Genomic DNA, 18,242 nt, shown 5'->3' with positions numbered 1-18,242 from the left:
GAGAGAGAGAGACAGAGACAGAGACAGAGACAGAGACAGAGGAGACAGAGAGAGAGAGAAAGAGAGAGAGAGAGAGAGAGAGAGAGAGAGAGAGAGAGAGAGAGAGAGAGAGAGAGAGAGAATAATCCAATTTAAAAGGTGATCATAGAACCAGGCACCAGTGGTCACACCTATAATCCTAGCTACTCAGCAGGCTGAGACTAAGAGCTTATAGTTTGAAGCCAGCCAAAGCCAGCCAAGGAAGAAAAGTTCAACTATCTGTACCCAAAAGTAACAAATAAAAAGGCATGGCCAAGAAGTGGTGCTGTGGTTCAAGTGGTAGAGCTCTAGCCTTAAGCTGAATCGCTGAGCACACAGGCCCAGAGTTCAAGCCCCATGACCGACAAAAAAAAAAAAACATGGCTGTGGCCATGGCTTGAATGGTAAAGCATAAACCTAGCAAGCATGCTACCTCAACCCCCAAAAGGAGTGGTGGGGCACAGAATGTATATAGATTTTTCTCAAAAGAAGATATACAAATGGCCAAGAGGTATACTAAAAACGTTCAGCAACACTAACCACAACCACTCAGGAAATTCAAATTAAAACCAAATAAGATATAATCTCATACATATAGATAAGAAAAACCAGCCTGCCATTATCAGAGCTAGCTCAACCTGATATTGCCAAAACTAGATTGCAAGTAATTTTCAAGAAATTGTGACCTTTGGGGGCAAAACAAGAAAGACACCTGTGTTCTACCAAAAACTAAAGCCTAGAACCCAAGTATAAAAGGATTGTACTTCTGTGTGTAGGGGCTCAAACTCGAGTAGGAACTCCTCTCAGCCCACCAGCATAATAAACATGAGTTCTCCAATTCTCTGAGTGTCATTTGGTGCTTTCCCATCATCTTCTGCAACAATATCATAATTGCTGTTATGGAAAAGTGTTGATAAATAAATGTTGGTAAAAACATTAAAAATGGGAAGTCTTGTATACTACTGGTAGGAATGTAAATTAGTATATCCATCATGGAGAACAGTATAGGACTTCCTCAGTAAAACTGAAAATAATGTTACTCTAGGATTCAGCAATCCCACTTCTGGATATTTACACAAAAGGCTTGAAATTGGTGTGCTGAAGAGACATTTGTCCTCCCATGTTCATTGCAAATTATTTACATGGCCAAGTCATAGAGCCAGACAAAGTTGCCACCAACAAATGAATAACTAAAGAAAATGTGGTTATATATACACTACATACTATTCAGCCTTCAAATGCAGAATTAAATTTGGTCATTTGTGATAACATGGATGAATCTAGAAGACACTATAGAGTGAGCCAGGAAATAACAGTTTCTTACTTGAATGTGAAATCTAAAACAATAGAACTTACAAAGTAGAGTTGAACAGTGGTGGCTAAAGACTGAGAGAGGCTGGAAGACTAGAAAGATAATGGTCAGAGAGTACAGAAACTAAGTTACATAAGAAGAAATAAGCTTTGGGATTTTTTTTCTTAGCTATAACACAGCATAGTGGATAAAGCAAATAATATATTACACATTACGGTATCATTAGGAGTGCAAATTTCTTATATTCACACCATAAAAAATAATCATTTAAAGTGATGGATATGTCAGTTAGCTGGATTAAATTCTCTCATATTGTATTTCATGATAACACCTTGTATTATATATATATATATATACATACATACATACATATCCAACTATAATTTGCCAATTTATAATTTTTCAGATTGTTTTAAAAAATGGGAAACATAAAAAGAAAATTAAAGCCAAACAGAGTAGTATGCGCCTGTAATCCCAGCACTTGGGAGACCGGGAGTACGGTGAGTTCATGGTCAGCCTGGACTAGATGGGAAGATGTGGTCTCCAAAAAAAAAAATTAAGTAAATTAATAAGGAGAAGTTTCAAATACTGCCACTATGGCTATTGGTAGAAAAGCAGTAATTCACAACACAAAACCTTTATGGAAGACATTAACATAGAACACTAGAAGTGACATTGAGCAAAAGATGAGAAGAGGGGTGAAAGTAGGAATCATGTTTGTTCTATTCATGTAAGTTTTGCCAAAATAATAGGAGATGGGAATCTTATTTTTTTCTTCATTTGAATTTCCTGAATTATTAGTGGAGCAACTCATCTTTTCATCTGTTACTGGAGACTTGTGTTTCTTCTGAAAATTGCTTTTATATATGCACAAAGCCCTTGTCAATTGGCTCTTTGTCTTTTTTATAAATATGTAGATTCTTAAATATTATGAATATTAAAAATTTATCTGATAGACTGGGACAAAACAAAGCATTTTTTGTTTTTAAACTTTCTTTTTTTTGCTGTAACACCTTTCTAGTTCATTATTAATATACACTAGAAGAAAATATGTGTGAAGGCTAATGGTATTAGAGTCAAAAAATCATTTTTACTTCACATCCTGATTTCTCTTAAAGAAACAAATATTTTAAAACTGGTACATCAAACTACATAAGAATTTTTAAATTCTTCATAGTGAGCCTTAGTGAAATGACAGTACAACAGAAATATGATGATGTATATCATGCACTATTCTAAGGACTGCATTAGATTAACTCAATTTGTACACATATTTTATCAGACAAATATTATTGTTTGCTTCATTTGACAAAGGAAAATAGTGAGGCACAGAGAAGTTAAACACTTTCCTAAAGCCACAAAGCAAGTAAAAGGCAAACAGAGGGTTTGAACCCAGGTAGCCTTGCTCCTGGGCTCCTACTTTTAAGTCCTGTGATACAATTCTGCCTCGATGTAGGAAAAGTATCTTAGCTGATCACCAGTGGTTCACACCTGTAATTCAAGCTACTCAGGAGGCTGAAATCTGAGGATCAAGGTTAGAAGACAGCTGGACAGAAAAGTCCATGAGACTCTTATTTCCAATTAATCAGTAAAAAGTTGGAAGTAGAGTTATGCTTCTAGCCTTGAGTGAAAGGCCATGTGAGAGCTAAAGCCCTCAATTTAAACCCAAGTACTAGCACAAAAAAGGGAAAAAGATACCTTTTCTGAGTTCAGGGAAGTTGGATGTGGCTATGTTTTTCCCTGATAGTTGGATGCTGAACCTGCTTCTTTCCTATGATGATGTCTTAGAGGTGAATTTAACTCAAAAACCACGAGTCCAATGTTTATAAAAATTGCCATAAATTGAGCAGTTCAGGTCCTTGGTATATATTTTTTCCAGGAATGCATTATAGGCACAGTAGAAAAGGTTGTAGCATAGCAAAAAAAAAGATCTGTTTTTGAATTCTGTAACCTTTCAAGGCACCCAGTTGCCTATGACAATCTGTGTGACTCCAGACAAGCTATGCTGTATTTCTCTTCTCTGTGTACCTCAGTCCCACTAAGTTGAGAATCCTACACAAATGCAATGGACATCACAAAAGGAGAGGAAAGGAGGGAGAAAATGTAAGTGTCACAGACCACAGAAATAAAAAAGAAATAAAAAGCAAGTTAAACACACTCCAATTTCCACAATCAGAGCAAGCGCATATCCCCTGGTCTTTGTAAAAGACAAATGAAAAAGCTCTGTTGTGAATCATGAACCTACATTTAATGGGATAAATAATAAATGTAATATCCTGTGCCAGTCAGAGTCCCAGCAGGAAACAGATGGTAGACTCAAATTAGGATAATTTAAAGAGGAATTGTTGCAGGTAATATCCCCTGGGAAGTAGATTATGTGATGAAGATTAACAAACAAATTTTATTGTGCAGTGCTCTGAGGATGGAACTTGGGAAAGAACTGATAATGCCATTTCAACCAACAGGGCTTCTAAATATGGGATGGTCCTTTGGATTCACCCAAAATTGGGCACCAAAGAAACAGTCATTTATTCTCTCTAAACTAACCAGTCAGTAAATATTGACCATGCATGGAAAAGGGGGCCTTGGGCCAAGTAGGTCTTTCAGCAAATGAAATTCCCAAAAAGGACAAGACCATCACTAGTTAAGTAAATTTCCCATCTTTTTGTTGTTGCTGGTGGTCCTGTGGCTTGAACCCAAGACCTGGGCACTATCCTTTAGCTTTTACTCCTCAAAACTAGCCCTCTACCACATTGAACCACATCTCCACTTCTGTTTTTCTGAGAGTTATTTGGAGATGAGTCTCATGGACTTTCCTGCCTGGGCTGGCTTCTAACCTCAATCCTCAGATCTCAGCCTCCTGAGTAGCTGGGATTACAGGTGCGAGCTACCGGCACCCAGTGAATCTTCCCATCTTGAAAGTAGATCTTGACAATATAGTATAACATCCACTATAGCGTTTATCAGAAGAACTATTTTCAAAAGTATGCAGGATGTATTTTAAATGTCTTTTTTCAGATAACTTCATTCATGAAAAAAATATAAAGGCTGTGACTTTCAGCTGAGAGATTGAGTATGAAAATAGATAATGGCCAGACTATATACAATAGAGCCTTTTTTCACAAACTGCAGCTATCAGCCCAGAATATTAACCCATAATCTACAAAAACCAGCACAAGAAGCCAACCTAATATCTCTAAGTCAGATTTGAGATAGTGTGGCTGAAATTTTGACATGATGGTCTGGATATGAAGTGTCCCCTTCCCCCTGTCCACCCTGAAAAGACTCATAAGTTAAAGACTAGGTACTTAATTCAAACAGTATTCATAAATTGGGCATTGGGGAAGTGATTGGATGATGAGGGCTCTGACCTCATTAATGGATTAATCTATTGATGGCTTCAAAATCTAAACACAATATTGTGAAGTAATGAAACTCTGGAAGATGGGGCCTACTTGGGCAAAGTAGGCCACTGGGATCATGCTCTAGAGCAATATACCTTGTCCCCAGTCACTTCCTGTCACTTTCCTGGCTGCTGTGAGGTGAAGAACTTTGCTCCACCACACTTTTTGGCTGCCATGATATTTTGCTTTACCAAACTCATAGAAATGGATTAAGGCAACCATGGACTCAAACCTGACATCATGAACTAAATCAATTCCTTCCTTCCTTTTAGTTTTTCTACCAACAAAAGGTCTGATTAGTATACTCTATTAACTCAGACAAGTCAAACAATACCCCTGTAACTATCAACCCCATTTAGCCATGATTTGACCAACAACTTATAGTTTACCTAATTTTGTCACCTTTTACAGCTTAGAATCAAACCAGAGATAGCCAAATTTGTATCCCTAACCAAGCACATAGGATGATCTATTCTAATCAGCCTGGTTACAGATTTCCTATGCCAACATTTTCTAATCAGAGCAAATGTGAGGCCATCCCTTTTTTCCTAGCATAAAGCATTTGCCCTTATCTGCCTGCCTTGGAGTTTCTGCCAAAGCACAAATGATGGTGGCTGACTCCCTAGTTATAACAAGCTCTGAATAAAGAGCCTTTGTTTTCTCTCATTTAGTGATCACCATTTACTTCTGTACAACAAAGCTTCCACTAAAAAGATAATCTTAGGACAAACTGTAACAGGATACTTTACCTAGTCTTGAAGCATCTGCCCCCTAAACTGTAGTTTCAGAAAGTCATACAAGGGAATATGGCCTAGTGGCAAGAGTGCTTGCCTCATATACATGAAGTTCAATTCCCCAGCACCACATATACAGAAAATGGCCAGAAGTGGCGCTGTGGCTCAAGTGGCAGAGCGCTGGCCTTGAGCAAAAAGAAGCCAGGGACAGTGCTCAGGCCCTGAGTCCAAGCCCCAGGACTGGCAAAAAACAAACAACAACAACAAAAAAAAAACAAAGAAAGTCATACAAGATTTTTCTTTCTTTATAGAATATGCACTCAAACTCATTAATATACCCACTTGTTTTGTTCTTCTGGGGCTTGAACTTAGGGCCTGAGTGATGTCCCTGAGCTTTTTGCTCAAGGCAATGCTCTTCCACATGAACCACAGATCTACTTCCAGCTTGTTGATGGTTAATTGGAGATTAAGAGTCTCAAAGACTTTTCTGCCCAGGTTGACTTTGAACTGTGATCCTCAGATCTAAGGATTATGGGCATACAGTAATCAGATTCTCATATCTCAGTTAGCTAGAATTACAAGGGTGAGCCACCAGCATCCAGCTATGAATATATCCATTATTTTAAGACATATATAAGTAGACAGAAGGCACAGAAGAAACAGCAGGTCTGAGGATAAGTACACCAAAGAGATTTAAGAAATTTTCCAATATACACTAGTAAAAACATACTTCATTTTCAACAGTCCAGTTGACAAGCTATACTCTTAGTTATTCTGAACATTCCTTCTAAGAATTTACCCTGGGGTAATAATGTATGTTCCAGATCTACTATAAAGAGGCAGCTTTCAGAGCAGTGAGTTTCAGTGATGAAAAAGAAAGTTACTTGCTTAAATAGAAAGGTTACACTTTTTGTGGGGTTTTTCCTCTTCCCACTTTGAATCACCATACTCATGGAAACCAAACTAGATAATTTTTTCCAAAAACAAGATTCTTTTGAATATCTCCTTGCTATTACAGGGCATCCCCACTTATTAGTGGGACATTTTTGAAATTACAGCAGGCAAGTGGGACAAACGAAAGAAAATGGAAAAAATGTGCTATCAAAAAATTTAGTAGAAACTTAACTATATAACCTCCTGCTTGGTCTGAGTGAGACTATTTCATTAACCCTTGTTAATTTCTTCCAGGCTTTAGAGTGTCATATTAGCTGGATTTTGAGTTGAGTCATTAGGAAAGAGACTCCAGATAGATTTGATTTAAATGAGAAGTGTTTCTCTTGGGGGCTTAAAGTTACCATGTAAATGGCATACATACCATGTGTTTTAGATTGGTAGAGAAAATATTTGACTGAGCGCTATGAAGAAAACGAGTTTTCCTATGGTTGACCCTTACCTTTAGCTTGACTAGTCCACAATACAATAATGAGTAAAACTCTTTATAATATGCCCATACCATTACTAAATACTGTTGCAGGGGTAGGAAGTATGGCCATTGGATCATTTAGTGAATTATCATTTCTCATCTGCCAAGACCAACCCTACTCAACCATCAACCATGTCCACTCACCACCAGCCCATTCCAAGTGTTCTGATAAATGAAAGATCTTCAGTAATGCCCACCTTTGCTTGCTATGGCTGCATGATTGCCTGCCTTTGTTTCTACAGGTTGTGAATTTGAGCAAACTCTCCAATTGCCCTAGAAGTCCTAACACAATTGTGTATCCCTTCCTAGCTATGTGTCTTAGAGTTTGCTCCTCTATCTCACTTAAAGGAGGAAAGAATATTCATTGACTGCTTACCCTACTCAATTCTTATAACAAACCTAAGTTTCTTATTCTTTACACTTTACGTGGAAGAGGATCAGAGTACACCACTTCAAAATATGCCATTTTGGCATAAGGATTCTTTTTTTTTATTAATTAAATTTTGCTGACAAGGTGTTGTGCAAAAGGGGTACAGTTACATAATAAGGCGGTGAATACATATCTTGTGATATCTTACACCCTCGTTTTTCTTTCTCTTCCCTAGATCAGGTAGGCATATATACAATACCCAGTGTACCAAAATCATATACAGTAACCACATGGAGTATGCCAAAGGAAATTCACCTAGAACTTTAAATGTAACGTCAACAATAGAGTCCTCATGTTCTTCTCTTGGAGTTGTTTTTGCTTATCCTTGTCTTATATGATCATATGTACATAACTGTTGAGCTAATGTGATCCACTGAGAGTTCTATTCTAGACCTTTTTTTGTTTAGTAGTTGTTTGGTTTTAGATACATAAGGTAAGGTCACTGACCCAACCCTGTGGAAATACCATTTGACAAGAAGTTTTTTGTTTCGCAGACCTGGTCTCTACTGTCCCCCACCCCCTAACAGTCATATATCAAGGAGACCATGTCCTTTGTTCTCTGTGTTCTAGGCTTGTCTAGGTCAACATTATTTGTTCAAGTTCTGACCATTTCCCTGCGAATAACAATATTTTATCATTTCTAATCGCTATGTAGTATTCCATTGTGTATAGGTACCACATTTTTTTGGATCCATTCATCTGTAGAGAGGCATCTGGGTTGTTTCCATATTTTGGCTATTGTGAATTGTGCAGCAATAAACATGGATGTGCAGATGTCTTTTTGATATCTTGAGACCTGTTGTTCAGAATAGATGCCTAGGAATGGTATGGCTGGGTCATAGGGTATGTCTATGCTGAGCTTTTTGAGGAACCGCCATACTGTTCTCCAAAGTGGTTGTACTAATTTGCACTCCCACCAACAGTGGAGAAGGGTTCCTCTTTCCCCACACCCCCTCCAGCATTTGTTGTTGCCTGAGTTCAGAGTATAGGCCATTCTCACTGGAGTGAGGTGGTATCCAGGGTTGTTTTTATTTGCATTACCTTTACTGCTAGGGATGTTGGACATTTCCTCATATGTTTCTTTGCCATTTTTATCGCTTCTCTTCTGAAGTCTCTTTAGCTCCTTTGCCCATTTAATAATTGGTTTACAGGGTTTGGAGGGGGTTCGTTTTCTGAGTTCTCTGTAGATGACAGATATTAGGCCTTTGTCTGTTGCTTTGCTGGTGAAGATCCTTTCCCATATGGTTGGCTGTCTTTCTAGTTTAGTGGCTACGTCCTTAGCTGTGCAGAAACTTTTTTATTTTGTAGTAGTCCCATTTGTCAAGACTCTCCCCTATCTGTTGTGCCCCTGGGACTCTATTCAGGAAGTTCCTTCCTGTGCCTATAAGTTCTAGTGTCTCTCCTACTCTGTCCTTCAGTAGTTTCAAGGATTCAGGTCTGATATTGAGGTCCTTGATCCATTTTGAGTTATCTTGGTGCATGGTGATAGGCTTGGGTCTACTTTGAGTTTTCTACATATGGCTCCCCAGTTTTCCCAGCACCAGTAGTTGAAGAGGCTATGTTTATTCCATTGTATGTCTTTAACTCCTTTGTTGAATATCAGCTGACTGTAAGAATGCGGCTTTATTTCTGGGTCTTATATTCTATTCCATTGGTCTTCAGGTCTGTTTTTATACCAATACCAGGCTGTTTTTGTTATGATGGCTCTATAATAGAGCTTGAAGTCTGGTTTTGTGATTCCTCCTGCACTGCTTCTTTTGCCTAGAATTGCTTTGGCTATTCTAGTTCTTTTGCTGTTCCATATGAATTTATGAGTTTTTTCCTCTATTTCAGTGAAGAATGTAGCTGGGATCTTGATGGGGATTATATTGAATTTGTTTACCATTTTGGGCAATATGGCCATTTTCACTATATTGATTCTGCCTACCCATGAGCATGGGAGGTCTTTCCATCTCCTTGTGTCCTCTTTGATTTCCCTTTTTAGATTTTTATAGTTCTCATTAAATAGGTCATTCACATCTTTAGTTAGGTTAATCCCTAGGTAATTTATTCCTTTTTTAGCTATTGTAAATGGTACTATTTCCATAATTTCCTTTTCTGCTTGTACATTGCTGGTGTACAGAAAAGCTGCTGATTTTTGTGGGTTGATTTTGTATCCTGCTACTTTGCCAAAATGTTTCATTAGGTCTAGGAGTTTGGGAACTGATTTTTTTGGGGTCCTTCAGATATAAGATCATGTCATCTGAGAATAGGGATAGTTTGATTTCTTCTTTGCCAATGTGGATCCCTTTGATGTCCTCCTCTTGCCTTATTGCTATGGCATAAGGATTCTTTTGAGCTAAAGAAAATTAAGAAGCAGCAGGAATGAAAGCAACTGTTATAACTCCTCCTTTCCAGCACCAAAGCAGAGAATAAATTCCCAATGTGAAGTTGTTCCCCTTCCCTTTCAAATACTAGGTGGAAAAAGGTCTCAAACACCACAGATAACACCAGAGATGGCACTGCTTGAGTCTGTCTACATAGCAAATCTTGGTAGATAACTCTTGTCTTCCACTGGTTTCTCCCATATATTTATCTTCCCAAAATTTACTATCCTCTGAAATCTAAACCAATTTTCCTTTGTCTAATTATTTCTCCACAATTCATTTCCCTTTGTTAAGATGGTATATAAGATGTCAAGTGTAACCACTTCTTTGAGTTTTTACCTCTTTTCTATGTAACTCCAATATGCATGCATATCAAATTTTTCCCCAGTTAAATCATCTTTTGTCAGTTTAAATATTGGTATTGGTGCTGGGGACAAACCAAAAGCTTTATACATGCTAAACAAGTGGTCTGCAGCTGAGATTTACCCTTAGCACTTTCCTTTTAATTTGCAGGCCCCATCTAATTAACCTGAAAGAGTAAAGCTTTGTTTTCTCTCCTATAACATTAATGTAACATTACAAATGAGAAAAACGAGTCAGAGATTAAGGCCAAAAGAACCTGTAGCTAGTGTCAGCATTTGTAACCAGGCAATCTGATTGTTAGCATCTATGCTCACTCTTAATTCCTTAACAACAACTTTGCCTTGAAGAAACAGAGCTCTTTCAGACAGCCCAGTGGCACACAGGGACCATACTGTATTGAAAACACATTCTGATTCTTTAAATGCTAGAATTATTCCCAGTGAAGTAAGAAACACACAAGCACAAGATGGAAGCAGTTTACAATTCACTATCTCCACAGGAACGTCTCAGTCTGAGAAATGGCTACTCAGTGAGTGATTGACAGACACTCTGGAAATGTTTAAATACCTACTTTATTGTATATGGTAAAAATAAGGAGATGATCAAAGTTTCCTTTCATAAATCACATAGTTTCTTGTCACAATGAGAATGTGTTTCCCTTAATGCATTTGGGTCTATATTTTTATTATCTTTAAGTAGTTGTACAAAGGAGTTGTCCTTCAACAAAGCAATTTATGAATACAATGTATCTTGATTAGTCACCGCTTTAAAATTTTCACCTATCCCTCCCAACCTACCCCTTCCCTCACTCTTCTTAATTTTGTAGGATAAACATTGAAGTCTTAACTGCATCTTCTTCTACTTCTCTTCAGTTGTCTACCCACCCATTTCTCCTTGACCCCACTCCATCCGTTTCAAGTATCTGCTTCCTTGTGTTTATTTTGTTGATCTTTGACTTTGCCTTTCTAAGGAATTATACTACTTTAGTTCTCCCTTGGATCTACCAAACTTCAGTTAATGCTTTTGTATACACTTACATACTACGTAGTGTATTATGACTCTATAAATGAATTTGCTTCCACATATGAGGGAAACATGCAACCTTTGTCTCTCTGGGCCTGACTTACTTAACACAATTTTTCCATTTCTTTTTTTAAATGTTCTTATTATCTTTAAGTACTTGTACAAATGAGACGCCATATAACAAAGCATTTTACAAATGTAATGCATCTTGATCAGTGTCATCCCTTTCAACATTCTCTTCCATTTCTTTACAAATGATACAATATTCTTTGTAATGGATGAATTAAATCACATTGTGTATATATACCACATTTTGAGAATTTTTTTCCTTGGGTTCACAATGCGCAAAGGAGAAAAATAGCATGAGCAAATGGCAGATGAAATATACTCAATAGAAAAGGTGCATTAACCACATACTAAGTTCCCAAATTATTAAAGTCTAGTTGCTCAATTAAGATAAGAGTAGGCCTTGTGGAATATAAAGTCTAACTAAAGTTTGAATGTAGCCAAGCACCGGTGACTCAGATTTGTAATCCTAGCTACTCGAGAAGCTGAGAGCTGAGAATTATGGTTCAAAGCCAGCCCAGGCAAGGAGGTCCATGAGACACTGATCTCCAATTAACCACCACAAAACCAAGTGTTGTGGCTTCATGTGGTAGAGCGCTAACCTTGAGCAAAGGAGCTCAGGACAGCACTCAAGCACTGAGTTCAAGTTCCATGACCAACAAAATAACAGTTTGAATGTAGCTTTTTTTTTTTCACTTTTTACAAGCATTCTCAGGAGAGATGGGATCCAGCAGAGAAGAGATCTGAGATGACAAGTCAGGTCCCTCCATTCTAGAGGATAGTGCCAGTGGTGGCAGATGTGGCAACAAAGCTTAAGGCCTTACAAAGTGTGACCTTGCTGCAGCCTAGGCTGACAGTCCTAGGGAAGCAACCATGAGTATAGCCTGTCATAACTTATGCTGTTCCAATGTCTGTCAAATTCTTAGGTTTATGTGCATTTTGAAGTCCAGTAGTTGAATAGCTCACATTTGGAGTTGGATAAGGCATCATGTGCTAGAAAGATGAGCATATTCTGTGCTAGAAAGATGAGCATATTCCAAGTTCTTTCCAAAGCAAAGCCACATCACTCACATTGAAACAATTTCAAAGTTATGTAGCATTCTTCCATCCTACTTGGTTGTACCACATTAGAAAATTCATGTATGTGAAGCATATATCTGAAGTCAGCCTATGTATAAAACAGTGTAATATATGTATATTTCAAAAGGACTCAGCAATATCATGACAAAGAAAATTGATGCAAAGAACCCAAGGTTTGTTCAGATGGTCTCAACATAAGATGGTTTGACTTAATGATTTTCTGATTTTACCATGGTGCAAACACAATGCTATTTAGCAGAAAACATCCTTTTTTGAAATGAGGTCTTGCTTATGTTGTCCAGAATAGTCTCAAACTTGTGGACTCAAGTGGTCTTCCTACCTCTGTATTCCAAGAAGATGCAATTTTAGGTAAGCTCCATTCCACTGGGTTCATCCTTCAGCTTCTGATTTTTGTTTGGGCTAGCAATATACAATCCAATCCTCTCTCACAATAATGGGTAATGGCAGTGAGCCACAGCTCCTGGTCATCTGTGCAGTCTGAAGGGAACACAATTGGTACTCTCTAGCATGCTGTGTTGCTAAACTAAAATGTGTGGTAGATAAAGTACATAAAATGCATCTTGACTTACAATATTTTCAACGTACAATGGGTTTATCAGGACATAACTTCATCATAAGCCAAGGAAAATTGATCACATTCACTACCGACATGTTATTTCAAGTCAGCCTGCAACTGTACTGTAGATAATTACAAATCATGATTTCTGCTGGTCAACAGAAGGTAGCCCAGAAGGCACACACAATAAGAAAAGTGCAAAACAGTGCTTCTAAAAAAAATCTCAGCAGAAGAAAGCCCAGGCAGGAGGATAGGAGAAAAGAGAATCTAAGGCAAGATTCCTTCCAGTCTGGCTGCTGTGGGACAGCAAGGTATTGAGTGTTTCTAAAAGCTCTCTTGTTTCCTTCTCTCCCACTATATTGAGCCTTAGACCTGGTGGAAATGTTGGCTGGGCTGAGACTAATGTCATGCACGCGTATACCCAAGACTCCGAATCTGTTAAGAAAGCTACAGTCCATACTTTTTCTTATCATATCTGTAGGACATTCCAGTTGGTAAGTTTGAGGCTGATGTGAGCACCATTTACTTGGACAAAGTCATTTGGCCTCACATCATGGGATTCAAGCTCTAGACAGAAATGGCAGGCACTAAGCTGGGCTCCAGTGCCTCACATATCTGTAATCCTAGTTACTCAGGAGGCTGAAATCTCAGGGTTGAGGTACAAAGCCAGCTCAAGCAGGGAAGTCTGTGAGACGTTGCTCTCCAAATGACCACCGAGAAAAGCTGGAAGTGGATGTGTGACCCAAACAGTAGAGTGCTGACCTTCAGCAAAGGCAGCTCAGGAACAGTCCCCAGGCCCTGAGTTCAAGATGTAGGACCAACAACAACAAAAGCATGGCAAATGCTGCATGTCCCACCTCATTACTTAATCTCTTTCCATGAAAAACAGTAAACATACTGCTACCTTAAACATACCATGTTTGTTCTGCATTAATGGAAACTCTATGTTCTAGCTGCAAGTATTGGATTTCGGGTCGTTGGCTAATAACAACTCATTAATTTAAAACATAGAATTGAAGCATTCATTTGCAGGTTGCTTACTAAATGTGGAGCCTGAAATAACCCTTTTCAGGCTTCATTGAGCTGAGTATCAGGTGACTGCACTCTGGCAGACTTTGGAAACAGGCATCGACCTCATTGGCAAAAGGATTTTTATAATAGCTATACGTTAGAGAAACAATGATTGGGAAAGGCAAGAAAGCAAAGGATAGGGAGAAAAAAATGAGAGAAGAGGGAGAAAGCACAGAATGGAATGAAGAGAAAAAGATCAGGCAGACAAAGAGAGAGATGGGGGGACATGAATGAAGAAGAGAAGGCAAAGAAAGCCATCTGTTCTAACATATACTAGATGAGGTGGAATTTTAGGGGAAGAGAAATAGTACTATAATGATTGTGGTTGTTGTTGCTATTATGCAAGTTCTGAGGCTTGAACTCTGGGCCTGACCTTTGTCCCTGAGATTTTTTTACTCAAAGCTGGAACTCTACCACTTGAGTCACATTTATACTTCTACTTTTTTGGTGGTTAATTGGAAATAAGATTCTCATGGACTTTCATGCCCAAGCTAGCTTCAAACCTGGATCCTCAGATCTCATCCTCCTGAGTAGCTAGGATTACAGGCTTGAGCCACCAGCTCCCAGCTGTTGTTTCTTAATGTAAAGGTTGGTTGCCAAAGCTGCTGCTGACTGCACTCCAGGATGACTGAGCATCTTTTTTTTAAGGAAAGAGCTAATTAGATGACTTAAGTGATCCTAAGGAAAGAACACATAAAGGAATAGGGAGGTTGGAAAAGAGAGAATGATGAGGCCTTTAATTTATTATCACTGCTATGTTACAAGAGAATCCCAGGCAAAACAGAGTTCAGAGTGATGCTGACCTGATTTTAGTGACATTTCTAATCCTGACTAGAATCACTAATTGACAGCAGGTAGATTTCATTCAAAAGACAGGAGCAAAAGGAAAGACATCAGTCATCAAACGCTGTTTACCATTTTGGCCCCCATCTGGCATAGAACCAAAGGTTGAAAACAATGAAAGAACAAGCAGAAATGAAGATGGAAAGGTTCCAGGGTTGCTGGCAGCTCTGCAGTGCAGATGTGTCAGAATCAGGGAGCCACAGCCATTGCCGTACACTGCACAGAAGATTTACTCACACCCTTCAAAAGGTTTTACCTGGCAGCATTTCTTTCAGCATTTTTCTACACAAAATGATGAGACATGTAGGTTATTTTTGCTGAGAACATTTTTGCAGCAAATCACAAAATAAAACGGATAATTTAAGTTGAGCACAGTAGCACACATCTATAGTTCCAGCCACTCACAAGGTTAGGGCAAGAGCACTATTTTGAGCATAGGAGTTCAGGCCTCATAAGCATTGTTAGAACTCATTTCAAAAATATAAAATAAGTTGGGTGTTGGTCACTCAAGCCTGTAATCCTGGCTTACAAGAGACTGAGATCAAAGAATCACAGTTGAGAGCTGGTCCAGGCAAAAAAGTCTATGAGACTTTTCTCTAATTAACTATCAAAAAGTCAGAAGTGGAGCTGTGGTAGAGCACTAGCTAAGTGTTAGGTCCCCATGGGAAGGCCTTGCAGGAGCCTCAGCCTCCTGAGTCTTTGCCCAGTACCTGTGTTACCTAGGTAACTGGCATACCTAGAGGCAGTTACCCCCCTCTTCTCTGAGGTCACATCCGGGACGGCCCCTGGTCACGCCCCTTCTGACCATGGGAGGGTTCTAGGCTCTGAGGTCACATCCACATCTGGCGTGGCCACACCTTCCCCCACCTGGCCACACCTTCCCCCAGCACCTGCCCTATTTAAACCCTGGCTAGACAGCTAGCTGCTGGGCTTTAGGCCTTGAGTCTCCACTAACTTAGGCTAGGCAAGCAGTTCGGGAATAAACTTTTCTTTCCCGCCTGAATACTACGTGGTGTTCTCTTCGTGGGTTACCAAATAAAACCTAACACTAAGCCCCAGTGCTGGCACAATACACACACACACACACACACACACACACACACACACAGAAGCCTGATACTGAAGTCATAGTCTGAGAATTTCTCCCTCTGGAAGGTAGTTAGAAATGCAGAAAGTGAGCTCACCCCCAGGTAGACTGAACCAGAACCTGCATATTAATACAAAGCCCCAGGGCATTCATATGTACATGAAAGTTTGAGTTGTGCTACTTTAGAGAAAGATGGTATGCTAACATCTCAAGTATTATTTTTTATCGAAACAAAGGACAAAATGAAAGAGAATGAGAGACGAGGGAGAAAGCAAGGGATGGGAGAGAGAAAAACAATAAACAGACACCAAAAGAGGTGGAAAGGGGAAAGGATGAAAGAAGAGAAGGTGAAGAAAGACATAGGTTCTAACATATACTTAATGAGGTGAAATTTTAGGGGAAGAGAAACAATAGCATAAAGATTGTGTTTGTTGTTCTAGTATTGGGGCTATGGTGGACCATGGACCTGGCTCTATCTGAGACCATGGTGCTTACTGAGGTATGCCTCAGCAACCGACAGTGCAACTTCCATCTCGATCCTTATTCTCACAGCCAAGGAAGATGTCCTAACTGATTAATCAATAGTGAACACCGGGAGCACTGTCTTGAACTGAGAAGCTAAAAATTGATTGGGGTTGACATGACAGCTTAGCTTTTATGTGTGGTAAAGCACATATGCACGTGCCTTTATCAAAGATTCTGAAGCTATAGCATGTATGAAATTTATATACTAGAACATTGTAAACAGAGGTTTTGTCATAGAATAGAAGGAAAGGGGCTTGCTAAATGGAGGTAGGGGAGGGGGAGGCTACAGATGTTCTGCAACTTCATTGAGAAGTAAATAGGTTTTTCACCTTATTTTAAAATATGAAATGAGGGAACTTATGTAACTGCAACCCCTCTGTACATCACCGTAACAATAAAAGATTGAATAGTCAAGACTTGGGATGGGGATATGTTACAAGATAGCCATAGTAGTCTATAGAGACAAACTAAATATGCCAGTGGAGAAGGGGATAGATAGATGGACAGTCAAGAGACATTAAAGAAATGTAATCAAGCTGGGCGTGTTGGCATATACATCTAATTTCATTTATTTCCAAGGTTGAGGCAGAAGAATCATTTGCTTGTGTCCATGTGTTTGAGAGGAGCCTGAGCAACATAAGATAAACCTAATTTAAAGAGATAGAGGGAAGGGAGGAGGGAGGCAGGAAGAAGGAAAGGAAAGAAGTGGGAAGGAAGGAAAGGGAATTGTCAGGGTTAAGTTTTGGCTAACCTTTATATAGAGTGAGGCTTCTCAAAGCTGATGCCCAGAAATGTGGCTATAGCCCATCCCATGTAGCTTTGCCTTATGGGATACTCTATCCTATTTCAACTCTTTACTACCATCACCATACTCTTTTTCCCTCTATATTTCCTTCTGTCCTGCTGATTCATCTAGAACTGACCATAATGTCACTTCAATATTACTGTTTCAAGCCATTCCAATTGGACAGAACTCTTATGTAACCAACAGTGTTTGCCTTGGCCCTACTTCTTACCCCCAAGTACCAATTCTGCTAGCAGACTTGCTACAAATCTGACTGGTACTAGGCCTCCTGGATAACCATCTTTGTACAACAAATCTCCTAGCCACAAACCACTTGCATTCATGCACTTATAACTTTGTTGCCTTGTGTCTTGCTAAAATATGCCTTGATAGTCTACTCATTTCCCAATAAAGGCATGATCTTCTTTCTGAATCAAGATCTTTAACTGGCAAGTTAATGTGTAGTTCTATCTGCCTCAGTAGCTCCTACTTCAGGCAGTTAACTGCCATTGGACTGCTCCTATTTAGCTAAGGCTGTATTTCAATATCCACTATCTGGCAATTGTAGCAAATGCCTTCGGTGCTCTAGTCCTGGTGCCTAGGTCTACATTTGACTTCATTCAAAGCTCTGATGGACAGCAGGGTTCTACTTTTGCCCAAATTTCTTTTAACATTCTGCTGTGGAGATGTCTTCAATATATTAACATTTTGCTTTAGCAAGACAGTTAGTATAATCCAAAAGTGTTGGAAAGTAATGTCTCCAGGGAAGATTCTCAAACAATAAGATAGCAGGGAATGTTGGCTACACAGATAAAAGCACAAGCCTCCGTGCTGGAATCAAAGCCTTGTTCCACACAGCAATTGTTTCAATTATATGCTCTCATATTAGGTTTCTATCTTCTGTATCTTACTTCCCCCACTTCCTTCCTTCTGCCTCATGAAATCATCTCCTAAATAAACTGCACTCATGTTCTTGTCTTATTTTTGTTACCCCAAGGTAAAGTCCAAAGTAGCCCTAGAATGTTACATTCTCTCATTCTTAAAATTACTACATTTACAGACTGTATTTATAGAAAATATCAAACAATATGGATGTTGAGCAACTCTAATTTAAAAATCCAACTCAAATTCAGAAA

This window comes from Perognathus longimembris, chromosome 28 (assembly GCF_023159225.1).
Source record: "Perognathus longimembris pacificus isolate PPM17 chromosome 28, ASM2315922v1, whole genome shotgun sequence".
NCBI classification, from domain to species: Eukaryota; Metazoa; Chordata; class Mammalia; order Rodentia; family Heteromyidae; genus Perognathus; species Perognathus longimembris.
Note: the sequence above shows the minus strand (reverse complement) of the source record.